Below are 18,292 nucleotides of genomic sequence, written 5' to 3' on the forward strand. Positions count from 1 at the left end.
TAAAGTGTTTGCTGAAGGAGCGTGAAGATTTGAGTTAGATCCTCAGAACCCGTGTAATGAACTTGTCATGCCATGTGCTTGTAATAGCAGCGTTGGGCCAGGGGAGATTGGCAGATCTCTGAGGGCCATTAGCTACTCAGCTTCTCCTCCTTCTCCTCGAATTGAATTCTAAACCAGTGAGAGACCCAGTCCCAGGTGGTCAGCAGCTGAGGAACTGAGGTTGCCTTCTGGCATATGTCCATATGTGTGCGTGTGTGCTTGTACACACATGAACACGCTTGTCTACGTATATACATGCACATATGTAGAAAGATAGGTAATGAAAAGACATTTCCCTGTATCAAACTGGTAAGGTAGTTGAAAAGAGTTGATAAAACAACTGTCGATTCACTTGTAAAAAGTTATTACATTTGAAGTCTCAGAGATGATAGCTACTCAGAAAACTGAATTATTCTTAGATAAGATCTTTTAAAAACACCTAGTAATTGTCACTAGAAACTTCCCATATGCTCATACAAAATATGTTGGACTGGGAGGCGAACGGATTCTGGGAAAGTACAGTTTTAGATGACATTCTAGTGATCGTTGTGTTTCAGAACCACCTAATCCTATACTACATATTTAGTAACACTCTGTTGTGTCCACAATACATAACACAAGAGGCATAATAGGACAAGCATTCATAGTGCCCGTCATTAGTGTGGCAGGGCCACTCAGCTCACCACCAGGCTGGGATCTGCTGTCGCTGAGGCTGACCGCTTGCCTGAATCCGGCGCTGCGGCCGAGTCCCACTCAGGCAGGTTGGCGTCTGGGATTTTTGGATCGTGGCCCTCATTTCTTTGTCATCTGTCGTCAGGAGCTGTTCTTTGTCCATATTCTCGATCATTCGCTCTCTTCTTCCAGCAATTGTGGGCACCCTTTAACTCTTTCTGCTGTCTTCTGTGATATCTGCTCTGATCTGGCATGAACAGTTCTCTCCCTTGATGACTCGACAGCAGGCCATCAAGATGATCCAGGATTATCTTCCGGTTTCAGAATCTAACCTTCATCACATTTGTAAGACCCCCTTTGGTATGTAATGTGACAATTTTTAGCAACAGGGAATGGTCATCCTTGAAGGAAAATTCTACCAAACACAGGTAATTCCACAAAAACTTACGCACAGCTGGTCACTTAAGCCTCTACTCTTAGCAATTTGTAACTATGCAAGTTATATGTATACAGTCGTGTAGGTCTTATATAAAGCATCAGGGAGAGACAGAGAATTTATTTCCATTTATATATCATTTTGTAAGAGATACAAACCATTTCACATTGAGAAGAGTTGGTTGTGTTTAAAGTTTTGGTTCTGTCCCTGTCACATGTCCATCCAGTGTCTGAGGATCAAAGTGGAGTTTTTATGTGATGCTCTCTTTAACTGTCCGGAGCTGGAAGTCATCAGCCCACTCCAGTGCCAAGTCTGGGGAGGGGGAGGCCAGTCCCCGCCCAGAGCCTCTAGGAAACGAAGGTCCTTTCATCTGTGATCTCTCCTGGCTGTCTTTGTTAAGGATGTGTCCCATATGTTACTCCTTTTCCCTGTGGGAGGCACTTCGCTCTTTTCCCTGAAAAATCCGTGTTGGCGCTGTAGACATCACGGCCAGCAGAGGGAGCCAGAGAGCCAAGAATACTTGCCTAAGGTACCAAGCCTCTGGCTGACTGCAAGCGCCTGAGAAATCCTTGCTCTCATCCACTGTCAGATAGCGAGAGCTCACTCCTCTGGCCTGCAGGAGAGACAGTCCACCAGTGTTACGGTTCTCTTGGTTTAGCAATTGTAACGCAGTCATCTGTAGACGTGTTGGAGGGTTTTATTTATAATACTGTCTTAATAGAAAAAAAGTCTGGAGAGATGGAAGGCTTTTTTCAAGAGAGGAGTCACAGAAGAAGGGAAAATTTGAAAAAAAAAATTGAGTTTTTATTCATGTGCAAATATTCATAGACAGCCACATGCATTAGGCACTATGCCAGGTTCTGGGACTACAGTAGAGTACAAGACCTTGGTTACTGCTCATACAGAGTTTGATGGCTAGGTGAATAAAATTAAATCGTTGGTGGGAATGGAAAATGGGAAACAGCTTGGCAATTTTTCAAGAAATTAAACAGATTCTTACCATATGTTTCAGCAATTTGACTCCGAAGATTATTCCCAAGGGAACTTAAAACATAGGCAGGTACGTTCTTCTACATGAATGTTGAAAGCAGCGCTATTTAGAGTAGCTTCAAGTGGGAAACAATCGAAATGCCTAATAACTGATAAATGGCTGAGAGTGTGGTTCATAAGCACAATTCAGGATTATCCAGTTAGAAAAGGGTAACGCACTTCATGTGCACCAGCAAAGATAAACCTTGGGAACAAAAGGGTAAAGAGAGAAACTATACAGCAAAGAATGAGATCACCTCACAGTCCCGAGCATTTGGATACCTGGTTTCCAGTTGGCAGCACTGTTTGGGGAGGCTTAGGAATTGTGGCCTTGCTGGAGAGAATATGACACTAGAGGGTGGGTTCTGACCCTGTCGTCAAAGCTATAAATACACCACATCCTCTCACATCTATTATTGTTATTATTTCACACAGTAATAATATGCTTCTGTCTTAATAAGCACTGAAAAAGTCCAGGTGCCATGGCATATACTTGTAGTTCCAGCTATGCAGAAGACAGAGGCAAGCTTGAGAATGACCTGGGCAATATGATGAGACTCTGTCTCAAAACAAAAACACAAACAAACGACAACAACAACAAAAAAAAAACATCAAAGTACTAGGGCCAGTAAGCTGGTTCAACAAGCAGGATCACTTACCACCAAGTCTGACAACTTGAGTATGATCCCTGTGACCCACACTGTAGAAGGGAAAACTGACTTCTGTAGGTTATACTCTGACCTCCATACAAGGCCCATGGCATGCACCCCTCCACTGCACTTGAAGTACACAAAATATAATAAGAATTAGCATCCGCTGCCCCTCCTGCACTGGAGAAGCCATCCTCCAGTGACAGACAGAAACAGTAACTACCTTTCTCTTACCTTATGGTTATTTATAAACCAGTATAACAATTTAAAACATTTATTAAATTGCAAATTGCTCACAATTAAACGTTGCTGGGTGTGATGGCACACACTGTTAATTCAAACACTTGGGAAGTAAAGGCTCCCATCATTGCTAGCTCAGTCTTTCAGTGTGTTGTGACTGCTGTTCAAAATGTGATCCTTCGGCTAACTACAGCCAGCACCTTGGCTCTGTCAGTCATGGACTCCGACCCTCTGGGACTTGCAAGCCCAAGTAAACACTTCTATAAGTTGTCTTGGTCATAGTGTTTTATCAGAGCAACTTAAAAGCAACAATCACAACCACAAGTTGAATAATTTAATTTATGTAAAATGCCCAGAACGGATAAATTCACAAGACAAATAAGTTCATAGTTGCCAAAGGACTGAAATGAAGGATTGGAGAATGGCTGCTCTTAGCCATCTATCTATCCCTCTAGGCCATTTATAATGCATTTTTATATCAATAAAATAGATAATTGTAAAAAATTGTGAGAAATGCAAGCATAAGAATTGTGGTAATACCCTAATTAGTACAGTATCAGGATTTGGTGGATGGCTGTGACAAAGAGAGAAAACTCTTTTTTTTTTTTTTTAATTTATTTATTTGTATGTACATTTGGTGTTTGTGTGAGGGAGTTGGATCCAGTGGAATTTGAGTTACAGACCAGACAGTTGTGAGCTGCCATGTGGGTGCTGGGAATCGAACCAGTGTCCTCTGGAAGAGCAGCCAATACTCTTACCAATGAGCCATCTCTCCAGCCCGAGAGAAAACTCTTAAATACTGTTTAATGACGATAAGAGTTCCTCATACAAAGGGGTGTGAGAGGGGCTCATCCACTCACCATCAGTTCTGCCATATATTTCTCTTCTTCAGAATCATTTCTACTTTACAGTCATATAAACACCTTTCTTTTTTCCTTTATTTTCTACTGCAACTCATGCCAGCTGGTTTTAATAATCAATGACAAGTGATCAAGGTCGGAAAGCAATGATGGGAGAAGTTTGTCTGATGCCCCTCTCTGAGAGGGGTCAGCCTTAGTTTTTAACCGAGGAACTTCCATGTGCAGTGAGAAATTCAGCTGATTCTCAGGAGTGAGGGACATGAAGGGTAGCACTCAAGATGAATGCTGGGTTCTTGCAATGGAGTTTGTAGGTATAGTTGAGCCTTCGCAGGCAGCTTTCTGGTGGAAACTGCAGGATCGTTGGCTTGTTCACTTGGAGTCCACTTGTGTAACAGGAGCTACTTTCCGTCCTCTTACCACTGGCTCTGGGAAAATGACTGTGTGCTGTTGAAGCATGCCACTGAGGAATGGGAGCATGCCACCTCAGGCAGCAGGGAGATGGGTGTGGATGCAGCCTTGGTTGTACTGGTCTGACTGCTGCCACTTTTCTAGAGAACTGTGACAAGTCTCTGGAATTCCTGGGAAGGGGGTGTCAGGAGCCCTGATTGTAAAGAACAGGGCTATCTATGACAGTTGTGGGTGATACGAAGGCTCTCTCTGATGACTTAGGATACGGGTCTAGTGCCCTTTATTCAGGTAATCCTATTAAATGTAAGTTGGCCAGTTTTCAGACCCTTTGATATTAGTCTCCAATAAATTGGTTAATTTACCATGCTAGCTTATACTTTCAGCATATTATGGTCTGACTCTGTTTCATTTTGCTTTTTTCTTCTTAAACTCTATTTTCCATTTCTAAGTATATTATTTCCCCATCTTCTCTCTTACTCCACATACCCTGTCTAATTCACAGCCACCTTTTCCCTTAATTATTTTTACATACATATGCATAAACTTAGGAACAAACACAACCCACTGACTTCATTTACTGTTGCTCATGTGTGTATGATGTTAGGGCTGACTGCTTGTTGTAGATTAACCAGGTAGGGGGCTCATCCTTGAGGAAGGCTAATTTTTTTTCTCTCAGCAGCCATTAATTGCTTGTAGCTCTTTTATGTAGGTAGGGGCTGAGTCCTGTGAGATTTCCTACTCTCACGCTAGCATGTCTACTGGTGTTATCATTGCCTATCTCTTTTTAAATTTAATTTAATTTTTTAATGTTTATTTAAGTAACTTATGTGTATGACTCTCCATCTTCATGTACATCTGCACACCAGAAGGGGACATCAGATCCCATTATAGATGGTTGTGAACTACCATGTGGTTGCTGGGAATTGAACTTAGGACTCCTGGAAGAGCAACCAGTGCTCATAACCACTGAGCCATCTCTCTAGCCCCACTGTCTATGTCTTCTCATTTATATAAGCAGCCATATTCTTGAGGTATCATGGGTGAAGCTTCTCTGTCATTTTTGAAGACACAACCTCATATCAGACTTCCTAGACCTCTGGCCCCTACAATATTTCTTCTGGCCCCTTCTTCTGCAGTGTTCCTGAGTCTTAGGCATAGGGATTGTGTTGTAGATGTACCCCCTGGGTCTGAACATTTCATGTTCAGTTGTTTTCTGCACTGTGACCAGATCTGGTCTTCCGTATGGTCCATCTGCTGCAAAGAGAAGCTACTTTGATGAAGGAGAGAGATCCCGATATCAGCGGATGGACAACTATTGAGAATGCAGTTAGAAACTGTGCTAGTTTAGTAAAGTAGCAGTAATAGATTTTCTTCTAAGTTACACGACTTAACAAGGTGGCTGGTTTCCAATATGAGGCACTATTCACTCCTGCTGAGTGTGCTGTAAGTCCAATTAGACAGCTGCTGGTCACCACAGCATATAAGGGCAAATACTGCACCTTTAGAGATAACTCTGGAGCTTGGCTTTTGGGTGTGAGGATGGTTGCGTGATGGGTGATCAGTATTATTTTTAAGGTAATACTTAAAAGGCATTTTAAAGGTAGTTTAATGGAATACTTAGTGAATTCTCTCTCTAGTGTTGATGAATATTCTAATAAAGCTATTCTGATCAAGGTGATTATAAGTGTATTTAGTATAATTCCATTTGTGTTTGTGTGTGTGTGTGTGTGTGTGTGTGTGTGTGTTTGCCACTGAGGTAGAAAGAGTGTAAGGTACATCCTTGAAGTGAATTGACATTTCCCTTTATGTTCTTTTCTTCTATGTGTTTTTCATCATTAGTTTGTTCTGAAAGTTCATACGCACATATAATGCATAGTTATTATTCTCCTCCCTGACCTCTGCTGCTCTCATTGCTCTCTAACCATCCTCTTCCCTGTATTCATCTCTTTTTCATGTGCATGTCTCATTTTGTATTGTGACAGACTGAGTTTAACTAGGACTTTCTGTATGATCATAGGTTTGGGGCTGTTCTTTGCAAAGTGGTAGGATCATCATTGAGTACAGAACCAAAGACAGGGACTCCTCATTGCTCAAAATCTATGAGTGTCAATAGTTCTACAGTAAAGGGTGGGTATCTGTAAGCCCCTCTCCCAGCCATGATTGATTGTTGACAAGGCCAGTCTTGTGTGGCAGGAAATCATAGACCTGTGAGTTGATGATTGTAATGGCAGTATCGAGTCTAGAGGATGGGATTTAAAAGCGCTTCTGTGTATCTTCTGGCTCCTATATTCTTCCTGCCCTTTCTTGCCATGGTTTCTGAGCCTTAGAGGGGATGCTGAGAAGGTCTCATGTAAGATATCAGCACTTACCAGTCATTTATTCTGAACATCCTTGCAGCCATGAGTCTCTGCATTCACCACTTTGTACTGAAAAGAAAGGCTCCATTGATTAAGGCTGAAAGGCACGTTTGTCTTTGAGTTTACACACAGCTATGTAGAAGGCAGTTTGATGACATGTGAATTTAGTTCCACACCAGTAGTATGATCACAGCTTGAGTCTAAGACATCACCAAGCATGCACTGTTGATCAGCTTACCGACTGCTCACGGGTTTTCTCCAGCGGATCAAGGCTTCACATATGATCAGATGGCACCTTGTTAACCCCACAGTGTCACAACCTTGTGCCACTGCTGCACAAATGGATGCATCTTTCCAGGCAGGTTGATTTTGTTTTTGTTGTTTTTGTTCATAATGTTCAAAAGTGGGTAAAACCACTGATGTCTTTTCTTCTGTACCAGCCTGGAAAGCAGCTTGCAGTCCTTTGAGAGCTATCTGAGAGCGGGAACAATTACAGTCTGCTTTTTCTAGATCTTGCAGGTGATGGGTGTCGAACTCACCCTCTAATCCTGGTGTGGATCCAACCAGGATTTATGACACTTTTGATGGGAGTAGAAACGAGTGGCAACACTTTGGAAACCATTCCAGAAGTTTCTCCCCAAACTGGAAATGAAACTCTCGTATGCCCCAGCACTATCAGTTCTGGGCATGTAACCAAAGAGTTTTATTATGCTGCAGAAGCACCTGCACATCCACAGCACAATAGGGAGGAAATGGAATCTTCATAGTTGTCTACAAAAGACTGAATGGGAAATAACAGTGGGGTACATATATACATTGGAGTTTTGTTCAACTTTAAGGAAAATGAAATTATGAAAACTTCAGATAAGTTTATGAAACTGGAAAAAATGTGTGGCAATCCAGGTTCAGAAGGACACCACCACATAAGTGCTCCTAACTTCTGATTATTTAACTCGGGGGTACTCCTGGAAGCCAAGAAATAGGAAGGTGATGGAATGGTAGACAGACAGTAGGGCAGACAGTGGAACACAGCGAAAAGAAAAGTAGGGAGGAGCTACGGTGGTTGAAAGCTTTAAGCAGGGAAGGTGTGGGGAGGCTGGTGAGATGAGGGTGTGGAGGAGGGACCAGTGCCAAGAGAACATGAAAATGCCATCTGTCCCTTACATCTGTCCTCCACACCCCACAAAAGAGATTGAAACAAGCTACCCTACATGGCCAGATCACACTGGATTGCTAAACACAGTTCTCTGTTGTGGGTGTGAGATACCTCCACCGGAGTTGGTCAGGGAACCAGATGTCCCCAACAGTAAGCTCCCTTTTATAATATTGAGACAAAGTCTTAGTACATTGCCTAGACTGGTGTCTTGAGTCATATAAGAGACACATGGCATCATGCCTGACTAGAGTTACTTTTCTTTTTGGTCGCATACATACATACATTTATTTGTCTATTATCTATCTCTCTATCATTTATTTATTATTATCTGTCATTATCTATATTCATCATCTATCTATCTATATCTGTCTGCGTGTGTATACTATTTGTGCACATGGGTGGAGATCAGAGGACCGCTTGCAGGTGTTGGTTCTCTTCTTATACCAGCTGGCTACAGGGTTTGAACTCTGATCTTCAGGCTTGTGATCAGATGTTTTACATGCTGAGCCAACTTGCCAGTCTTTATCTAGACTTTTACTTAAATTTCAACCTCTATATTTGGGCTAATTTTCCCAACTTACAATATTATGAATTTTTTCAACTATTACTTTTTTATTGTCTTTTATCTCCGAATATTAAGATGTATAAATACACAGACTGATGGTGGGTATAGGTGTAGAAGTCTTCATTGAAAAAAACAATGTAGACCAATGTGAGTGTATTTTGTGTGTGATGTAATATTAAGTAGTGGTTATTTTATAAATGTGGTTTGCTGAAATGTGCCAAACTGGAGAACACTGTTTTAATTTGTTTTAAGTTCACGGCCATCTTGGTGGATGTAAATACTATTATCTCTGAGATGGAAACCTAACACATGGAGTTTATACTAAGGAGGGCCAGAAAAGCAAGATGAAAACTCACAGCAGCTGGTGAAAGAGCCTGAATTCTTAACAACTACATTTTTTTAAATTTTTTTTTCTTTGAATGATAAAATATGATGTGAAATGCTACAGCTTTAGAATATGGACTCTTCCTTAGAAGTTATTCCCTCTATTCTAAGTGTTTAAGTCACAGGACCAAACCAGTATTTGTGGAAATTGTAAGAATTGAGTCTTTCCTGTTGATGCTGTCTTTGAAGAGGATATCTCTATGAGAATCTAAGTAATCCTTTAATTCACTCTACAGAGCAGATGGGACAATGGGGTTTTTGATGACTAAACAACCATGACCTTAATACGTTTACATTCACACAGTATTAGATCGGTTTTGAAAAGGTACAGGTGTGTTTGGGTAGCTTTCTCCCTAAGTAGTGAATTTGTAACATTAGCAAAAATGTTTTTGCACCTGGATTTGGACAGTGATAACAAACTTTCTCAAGCTCAGAATAAATTAAGACTAACATTTAGTTTTTTCTGCAATTTAAAAATATTTGAATTATAAATAGTTTTGGAAAAAACCCCATAGCAATAAATAAATAAAACTTGTTTACATAGGTGCTATAACACCATTTCCTTTTGCTCCTTGCAACTATTTAATAATCTTCAAGAAAAAAAAGGGTAGATATAGGAAATTATTTCTCTGTAGATTCCAAGGTTTGAGAGTGATTCTGCAACTTTGACTCTTCTTTTTATACCCCTTCCCTCCACTAACTGGCAGTTCTCATCTTGGTCCTCTGGAGCATACACCTCATCCAGTAGTAGATTCCTTACATTGGCTGTTTTTTTTGCCCATGTATCTCTGTATCTGGAACCAGATTCTCCTTTTGATCTGTGTGCAGGGCCTCTCGGTAGAGGTCTCCCCAGACTGTCTGTGTGAATGTGAACTCTGTCCGTCTTGCCAAGTGCCGCATCTTTCTCCGAACCCTCCTTAGCTATATCTTGCTCCTCAACTACTTAGCCAGATGATGGTGGCACAAGCCTTTAATCCCAGCATTCAGGATGGAGAGGCAGGTGGACCTCTAAGTTTGAGGCCAGCCGGATCTACAGAGTTTATTCCAGGCCATATAGGAATGCTGAAAAACAAAACAAAATGGAACATAAAAAAATATAATTTTGGGTGTTAGTTATGTGCTTAGTGAGTTGCTCCTGTTTGAGATTTTTTAAATTTATTTATTTTTCTTAATTACAGTTAATTCACTTTGTTTCCCCCCCCCATAAGGCCTTCCCTCCTCTCCTCCCGGTCCCATCCTCCCTCCCTCTTCTTCACGAATGCCCCTCCCCAAGTCCACTGATAGGGGAGGTCCCCCTCTCCTTCCTTCTGATCTTAGTCTATCAGATCACATCAGGAATGTATGCATTGTCATCTTCTGTGGCCTGGTAAGGCTGCTCCCCCCTCAGGGGGAGGTGATCAAAGAGTAGGCCAATCAGATTATGTCAGAGGCAGTCCCTCTTCCCATTACTATGGAACCCACTTGGACACTAAGCTGCCATGGACTACATCTGTGCAGGGGTTCTAGGATATCTCCATACCTGGTACTTGGTTGGAGTATGAGTCTCTGGGAAGACCCCTGTGTTCAATTTTTTTTAAAGATTTATTTATTATTTATACAACATTCTACCCGCACACCAGATCTTACTATAGATGGTTCTGAGCCACCATGTGGTTGACTGGGAATTGAACTCAGGACCTTCAGAAGAACAGCAAGTGTTCTTAACTTCTGAGCCATCTCTCCAGCCCCCTCTGTGTTCAGATTTTCTGGTTCTGTTGCTCTCCTTGTGGGGTTCCTGTCCTCTCAAGATCTTACTATTTCCCACTTCTTACATAAGATTCCATGCACTCTTCCCAACAGTTGGCCATCAGGCTCAGCATCTGCTTTGATAGTCTGCAGGGCAGAGCCTTTCAGAGGCCCTCTGTGGCAGGTTCCTAGGTTGTTTCCTGTTTTCTTCTTCTTCTGATGTCCTTCCTCTTTGCCTGTTTGAGATTTTTGAGTTAATGGTTTTTATTTGTGGTAAAATACATAGCAAACTCATTGTCTTAAAGCTTAAGTGGACAGTTGATTAGTATTAAGCCTGTTCACAACAAAGTGCAATCAGTTATCAGAACATTTCTTCTTTCAAAGCAGCAACGCTAAGCTAAGTGAGGCCCCAGCCCCTATTTGGCATCCCCGGCATCTGGCACCTGATCCGACTCTCTGTATGTATGCATGTCACTACACTGGCTATGCTACATAAATGGAATTGCACATCTTGTTTATTTTGTAACTATATTTAGCATATCAATGTCCTCAAGTTCATGAATGTAGCACATATCAAGATTTTCTTCCTTTGAAAGGCTGTTAACACCATATATGTATATATATATTGCATTTTGCTCATCCATCAGTGGACACGTGGGTTGTTTCTTCCATTGGGCTTCTGAAAATAAGGGAGCTGTGAACATGGTTAAATAAATATTTTTTTAAATCTGATTTCAATCTTAGATATACCTAGAAATAATATTGATAAACACATGGCAATTTTATTTTTAGTATCATTGGAATCATAGGACTGCTTTCTTCACAGTTGCGCCATTTTACACAATTGTTACAACAATATATAAGATTTTAAATTTCTGCACATTCTAGTTAATCTTTGGTCATTTCTCCCTTCCTTCCTCTAAGGTTGAGGCCAGCCTGGTGTACAGAGGAAGAAGACCTTTCTCCCTCCTTCCCTCCCTCCCTCCCTCCCTCCCTCCCTCCCTCCCTCCCTTCCTCCCTCCCTCCCTCCCTCCTTTCCTCCCTTCCTTCCTCCCTTCCCTCCCTTCCCTCCCTCCCTCCCTCCCTCCCTCCCTCCCTCCCTCCCTTCCTTCCTTCCTTCCTTCCTTCTGTTTTCTTTTGGATAGTACTACCATCTGAAATTATGAAGAGTGGCAGTTATTTGTCTTCAGTAGCACTTAAAATTTTACAAGTATATTATTAAACCAATATTCCTTGATGGGTCTTGGAAATTTTGCTAGAATTATCATAGGGCATTTCCATAATCAAGGGATATAAGATTTTATCATTGTTAACTATTTAGGTGTCTTTATGTGGATATGTGTATGTGAGTTTCCAAGGAGGCCAGGGGTGTGAGATGCCCCTGGCTGTAGTCAGTTGAAGACTGCTGGAAGCCAATCCTCACTGCAAGTCACTTCTCCTGCCAAGCCCTGCTCCTCACTGCAGTCACTTCTCTAGCCCCAGACTGCTCAGTGAGGGTCTTATCATCTTGTGTTGATCCGAAAGGATGGCAGTGAAGAAATGGCTGTCACTGGCCTGCTGTCAGCATGGTTTCTGCCCTGTGTTCTTCAGGGGCTGATGCCAGGCATCTGCTGTATCTTGATAATCACCCCTGAGATTATCTAGATTTTGATGGTCAGTAGAAAACTGTAGCACAATAGCCACCACAAAATCCTTGTTTATTCTAGGCTTCTAAAATGTTATTTTTAAAAATTAATTGCAGTTTGTTCATTTTGTATCTCAGGTGTAGCCCCTCCTTCATCCCTTCCCAATCCCACCCTCCCTCCCTAATCTCCTCCCATGCCCCTCCCCAAGTCTACTGATAGGGCAGGTCCTCCTCCCCTTCCCTCTGATCCCAGCCTATCAGGTCTCATCAGGACTGGCTGCATTGTCTTCCTCTGTGTCCTGGTAAGACTGCTCTCCCCTCAGGGGGAGGTCATCAAAGAGCCAGCCACTGAGTTCATGTCAGAGACAGTCCCTGCTCCCATCACTAGGGAACCCACTTGGAGACTGAGCTGCTATGGGCTACATCTGTGCTGGGGTTCTAGGTTATCTCCATGAATGGTCCTTTGTTGGAGTATCAGTCTAAGAAAAGACCCCTTTGCCCACATCCTTTGGTTCTGTTGCTCTCCTTGTGGAGCTCCTGTCCCCAGGTCCTCAGGTCTTTCATCTCCCCCTAATTTCACAAGACTCTGTGCACTCTGCCCAAAGTTTGGCTATGATGATTCTCAGCATCTGCTTTGATACTCTGCAAGGTAGAGTCTTTCAGAGGCCATTTGTGGTAGGTCTCTGTCCTGTTCCCTGTTTTCTCCTCTTCAGATATCATTCCCATTTGCCTTTCTGGGTGAGGATTGATCACCTTACCCAGGGTCCTCTTTCTTGCTTAGCTTCTTTAGGTATACAGATTTTAGTATGTTTATCCTGTAATACATGTCTAATATCCACTTAGAAGTGAGTATATACCGTGTGCGTGATCTTTTTCAGTTCCCACCATTTGCCTGCAAATTTCATGATTTCCTTGTTTTTTTATTGCGGAGTAATATTCCATTGTGTAGATGTACTACAATTTCTGTATCCATTTCTCAACTGAGGGACATCTGGGTTGTTTCTAGATTTTGGCTATTACAAATAAAGCTGCTACAAACAAGGCTGAGCAAATGTCCTTGTTGTATACTTGAGCATCTTTTGGATATATGCCTAGGAATGGTATTGCTGGATCTTGAGGAAGCACTATTCCTAAATTGTCTGAGAAAGTGCCAGATTGACTTCCAAAGTGGTTGTACCAGTTTACATTCCCACCAGCAATGGAAGAGGTTTCCCCTTTCTCCACTTCCTCTCCAGCATGTGTTGTCACTTAAGTTTTTTATCTTAGCATTCTGGTGGGTGTAAGGTGAAATCTCAGGGTCGTTTTGATTTGCATTTCCCAGATAACTAAGGACGTTGAGCATTTCTTTAAGTGTTTCTCTGCCATTTGATATTCCTCTATTGAGAATTCTCTCTTTAGCTCTGTACCCCATTTTTAAATTGGATTAATTGATTTGTTGCTGTTTAACTTCTTGAGTATATATTCTGGATATTAGTCCTTTGTCAGATATAGGTTGGTGAAGGTCCTCTCCCAGGATGTAGGCAGTTATTTTGTTCTGATGACAGTGTCCTTTGCTTTACAGAAGCTTTCCAGTTTCATGAGGTCCCATTTATTGATTGTTGATGTTTCCAGATCCAGTTCAGCTTTTCTAAACAACAAAAAAATATGGTTAAGTACTATTTTGAGAAATGTAAACAATTGCTAAATGTGTATGTTAGCAACTGATGTAATTGTGGTTTAAAATATTTATGAAATGAGAGCTTGGATATAGGTAGTTTCATGATTAAAAGCAGAAAGAAAAACATAAGAGACTCAAGCTGTTTTCAAATGTTGTTACTTCTGACAGTTGAAAATAAGGTATTTCAGTTACTGCCAGATCTACAACTCTTAGAAATATGTCACTAGATAAATACGTAAACTTAAAATTAATGCAGCTGTGAGAAAATGTGTTTAATATGTATTATAGTGTGCAAATTCAAATAGCATCAAATAAATTTTCAAATGTGCCAAGACTCACCATTTTCACAGACTTGTCAATAAACTTTCAAAATAAATTTTAGCCCTTTGATTTGTTTTGTTCTTCGCAGACTTTTTAAGATGCCCCCATAGAGTTTCCTAGATTATATTATACTTGAAGTAGATAATGGGTTTGTAAGTGCATATGGGAGCACAAAGAAAACATGTTTTTAAACGTCATCAAGACATAAATACTGATGCTTACTTTATGGATTGTGTGAATTCTGATTTTGTTTTGACAGCTTTTCTCTCTTAGTTTTTGTGGTGGGTAGAAAAATGTTCTGAAGTAGTACACTTATAATTCAGTCTTCACTAACAGGAATTATTTGAAGCACCTGAAATCTGATATAAGCCCTAAAGAAAGGTAGTATGAAATAGTAGCATTCATGATTACAAAGCAAAGAGGCTTAGAAAGAGCAATATATTTTTTGAAAAAAAAAAAAAAAAAAAAAAAGACATGCACACCCCTTGGAATGTTTTATCAAGACAGCGAGACAGAAGCAAAGAGCAGTCCTGCTTTATTTGGCATTAGTGCTGTGTTCGATTTTGGTCTTTGCATTTGGCAGAGACTATGGAGACGCTGGAGGAAGTCCAGTGAAGATCAGCAGAAGTGATGTAAGGAATAGGGACTGGGTCCTAAGAGAGGGTTCAGTGGGATCAGAACTGTTTAACTTGGAGGAGGGAAGACGAGGAGTGATTTAACTGTCTTCAAGTATTTGAGAGGTTATTGTATGGAAGATGCAGAACAGATGTTCGTTACTCTCACAGGAGACCAAATAAAAGGAAATACTTTAAAATCGTAGCAAGAGAAAAAGTTCAGTTGGTCATAAAGATGGACATAAGTAGAAAGGGGGATTAGACACCGAGACAGGTAACTCAGGGATATGGGGAAGGCCACTCCTCGGGGATCTTTAAACCTGGAAGTACATAACCATCTGCCTTGGGTGATTTAAGCGTCCTCCCACCTCTGTTCAGGGAGCTCTCCTACCTCAGCTTTTGACACGTGTATCTCTGACATTCTAAGCATGTTGTTGTCACCTGCACTGAGCTGTCGGGGAGTCTGTCGGGTGTTTACTAAGACGTCGGAGCTGGAATTCAGCAAATGTTGATATTCCGGGTCTAGCTGATGTTTGTATCTGTTCTTCTCTCAGCTGCACAGAGCTTAGTGGCTGGCTCTTGGAATAGAAGATATTTCATACCTGTGCATTTGTGGGACTGTTTGTGTCCCCTTCCACCTTTCCCCTGAACTTTCTGCATTGATACTGTGGGGGATCATAGCAGTGGCTTTTATATTTAAGATCAGACATTGCTTTAAATGATTTTATTTAATCCTGGAAAGGTAATATGTTTCCCCTTCCACAGGTGAAGAAGAAATTGGCTTAGGAAACTTTAGTTATTAGCCTGGGACACTTCAGTAGGTTAATGAAGAATTCCAAGCTTGGATTGCAGTCAGTCCTTCCTGTCCTATTAGACTTTCTATTCAGAAGCACACACACACACACACACACACACACACATACACATACACACACACATATGCACACACACCTTTATGAATACAATCTGATGATTTCATTTAGTGTCACTCATATGTATGTGCATTCAGGGCTGACCACTTGGGATTGAATACCTGTCAGGGTCCTCATTTCTGAAGAAGATTCTTTCCTCTCAGTAGTCATCAATGCCACATTGGCATGCCAGTTGGTGCTGTCATTTTACCAGCTCTAGTTTAGACTTACCAGCTCTTGTTGAGACTTCATGGGTGTGGCTTCCCTTACATATGCAGAAGACACTGTCAAACAACAGGCATTCGGTTCCTGTGACTCTCATAATCTGTCCCCTCTTCTGGGTTGTTCTCTGAGCCTTCAGTGCAGGGTTATGCTGAAGATATATCAATTGGGATTGGTTCCCACATGATTAGTTTTTTTCTGCATTTTGACCAATTGCAGCTTTTTATAATGGTCTATGCTGCAAAATTGGCCTATTTGATGATGGCTAAGAGCTATACTTATATTTGGCTATAAGTATAAGTATTTAGAATTCAGTTTAGAAATGATGCAGGATTAGGGAAGTAGGTTCTTCTCTGGAGTCCACAGCCTTACCTGCCATGGACAGCTCAGTAGGTCTTCACATACTGCACATGAATTCTTGTCTATTGAGTGGACCTTAAGTCTAATTAAATGGCTCTTGGTTACTCACAGGACACAAGTGCCACTATTGTATCTTTCTGATATCTTACCATTTTGGGTATTGTATTTTATAGCCTTTGCAGCTGGGTAGGACGATTGATTACGTTTTAACCTTGGCAGGTTGCATATCTTCTTCTCAGATTGAGAGCTAGGTCTCAGGGAGGGAGTTCCAGGTCAGTTCCAGATTGATTCCTCCAACTCCTGTACCTGAAGTGTGTAGTGTCCTCAATAGCAGAGTCTTATCTTTATGTGCTGGGAGCAGCCAGGGCCAATGGCAATAACCTGTGTTGTTTGGGGATCTCTTTATAATTTTCATATGTTCTGGAATTTGAACATTTAGGCTTCTGGAAGGCCTAAAATGGGATATTGAAAACATCTACGGCTTAGTTAAATTCTGAATAATGATAAACTATAGCCATTTTAGAGGCAATTTAGAGAAGTAGCAGCCTACTTGCATAAATTGGTATTTAATTTTCCAATATGTAATTGTTCTCACCCATTACTTCATTTCATTATTTCCCATACTTAGAGTCAACTTAATTTCAGTTTTTGCATTTAATATAAACAGTACTTCTAGAAAAAAATTCAGGTGGATAAAAATAATATAAACGGGCTAATTTTTAGAGAGAATCAACAAAATTAATATTGCATAGCATTTATCTTACTGTTGGAAAGTGCTGTCTTTCTTATTAACTTACGCAGTAGTGCACTCTTCCTTTACTAGGCATTGAATGTGAATTCTTTACTGTTTTACTATTTGCTGTGTGTGGTGTCTAATTCTCGAGATGCTTATAAGACAAATAGGTGTTAAGATCTCTTCAGCAGTCTTTTCTGGTGTTGGTGTGTGTGCATTTTCATGTGTGCTTGCCCGCATGTGTGGGAGGCTACACATATACATGTCTGTGTGTGCGTGCAGAAGCCACAGGGCAATCTCTGGTGTCATTCCCTGGGAGCCGTCCTCATCGTCTTTTGAGAAAGGGCCTCTCACTGTCTGTAAAGTCACGAAGCAAGGTAGGCTTTTTGGCCAGCAAGTGCCAGGAATTTACTCGTTGCTGACTTCCCTGCGCTGGGTTGTGAGTGTGCACCTGCATGCAGGCTCTAGGCAAAGAGTTCAGGTCCTCAGGCTTGGGCTGCAAAAACTTTAAGGACTTAGTTCTCTGTCCAGCTCCTTTCAGTGTTATTTCTTTTTTTGTGTGTGTGTGTGTTTCTAATCATTCATTTACTTGGTCAAATAAATGTATATGACTGTGAAATAATGAAAGATTTTAAACATTCTAGAATATATTACAACAATGGGAAGTTATACAAGAACTCAGAGAAGTCATAGGGAAAAAGACAAAAATCACATGGATTACAATAGCAAATTAACCGTTGATTATGAACCTCAAAAGTACATGTTTGGAACTAAACAGAAGATTTCCACAGAAAGTAAGCAAAAAACTATTTGACATTTGACCCCACCTCTAATTCTACTAGTAGAATCAACACTAACAGTCATAATCTTAGTCTTAGATGTTGTAGTTTCTCCAAATCCTGTTGACCAAAGAATGAAAAAAGGAGGGGGGTCAGAATCTAGAACAGGGTCTCAGACTCATGTGCTAACCTTGGACTTTCAGCATGGGTAGGTCAGTGGTGGAGAATTAGAAACAAAATCACAAACATTTCCCCTAAACACTTCAAAGTTGCAAAGAAATGATTGCTAGAAACTATTGTTCCAACCCAGGAGAATCTCTGGCAACTCTTTTGAGCAGTGACGTTTACAGATAGCTATGTGTGTCACCAGCCCTCCAGTGATGGTGTTGTGCAGCCACACCTCAGTATCGTCTAGACACCTTTTCCCTTGGATTTCCTTCAGTGTGTCCCTGGCACACTTGCCTTGTAACTTTCCACTTTTCCCAAGATGAAAGAGTTCTTCCAACTTCAATCGTGGTTGTTTCATTAGCTGAAGCACAGCTTTCCCTAC

The 18,292-nt window shown here is 41.1% G+C and overlaps 1 protein-coding gene across 3 annotated transcripts in view; it reads left to right on the forward strand.

Annotated features, from left to right (window-relative positions):
* Cfap299 (cilia and flagella associated protein 299) overlaps positions 1–18,292 on the forward strand; it is a 567,892-nt gene that overhangs the window by 13,041 nt on the left and 536,559 nt on the right. The window lies entirely within an intron of this gene.

Source organism: Meriones unguiculatus, chromosome 3 (assembly GCF_030254825.1).
Source record: "Meriones unguiculatus strain TT.TT164.6M chromosome 3, Bangor_MerUng_6.1, whole genome shotgun sequence".
In the NCBI taxonomy this organism is placed as follows: Eukaryota; Metazoa; Chordata; class Mammalia; order Rodentia; family Muridae; genus Meriones; species Meriones unguiculatus.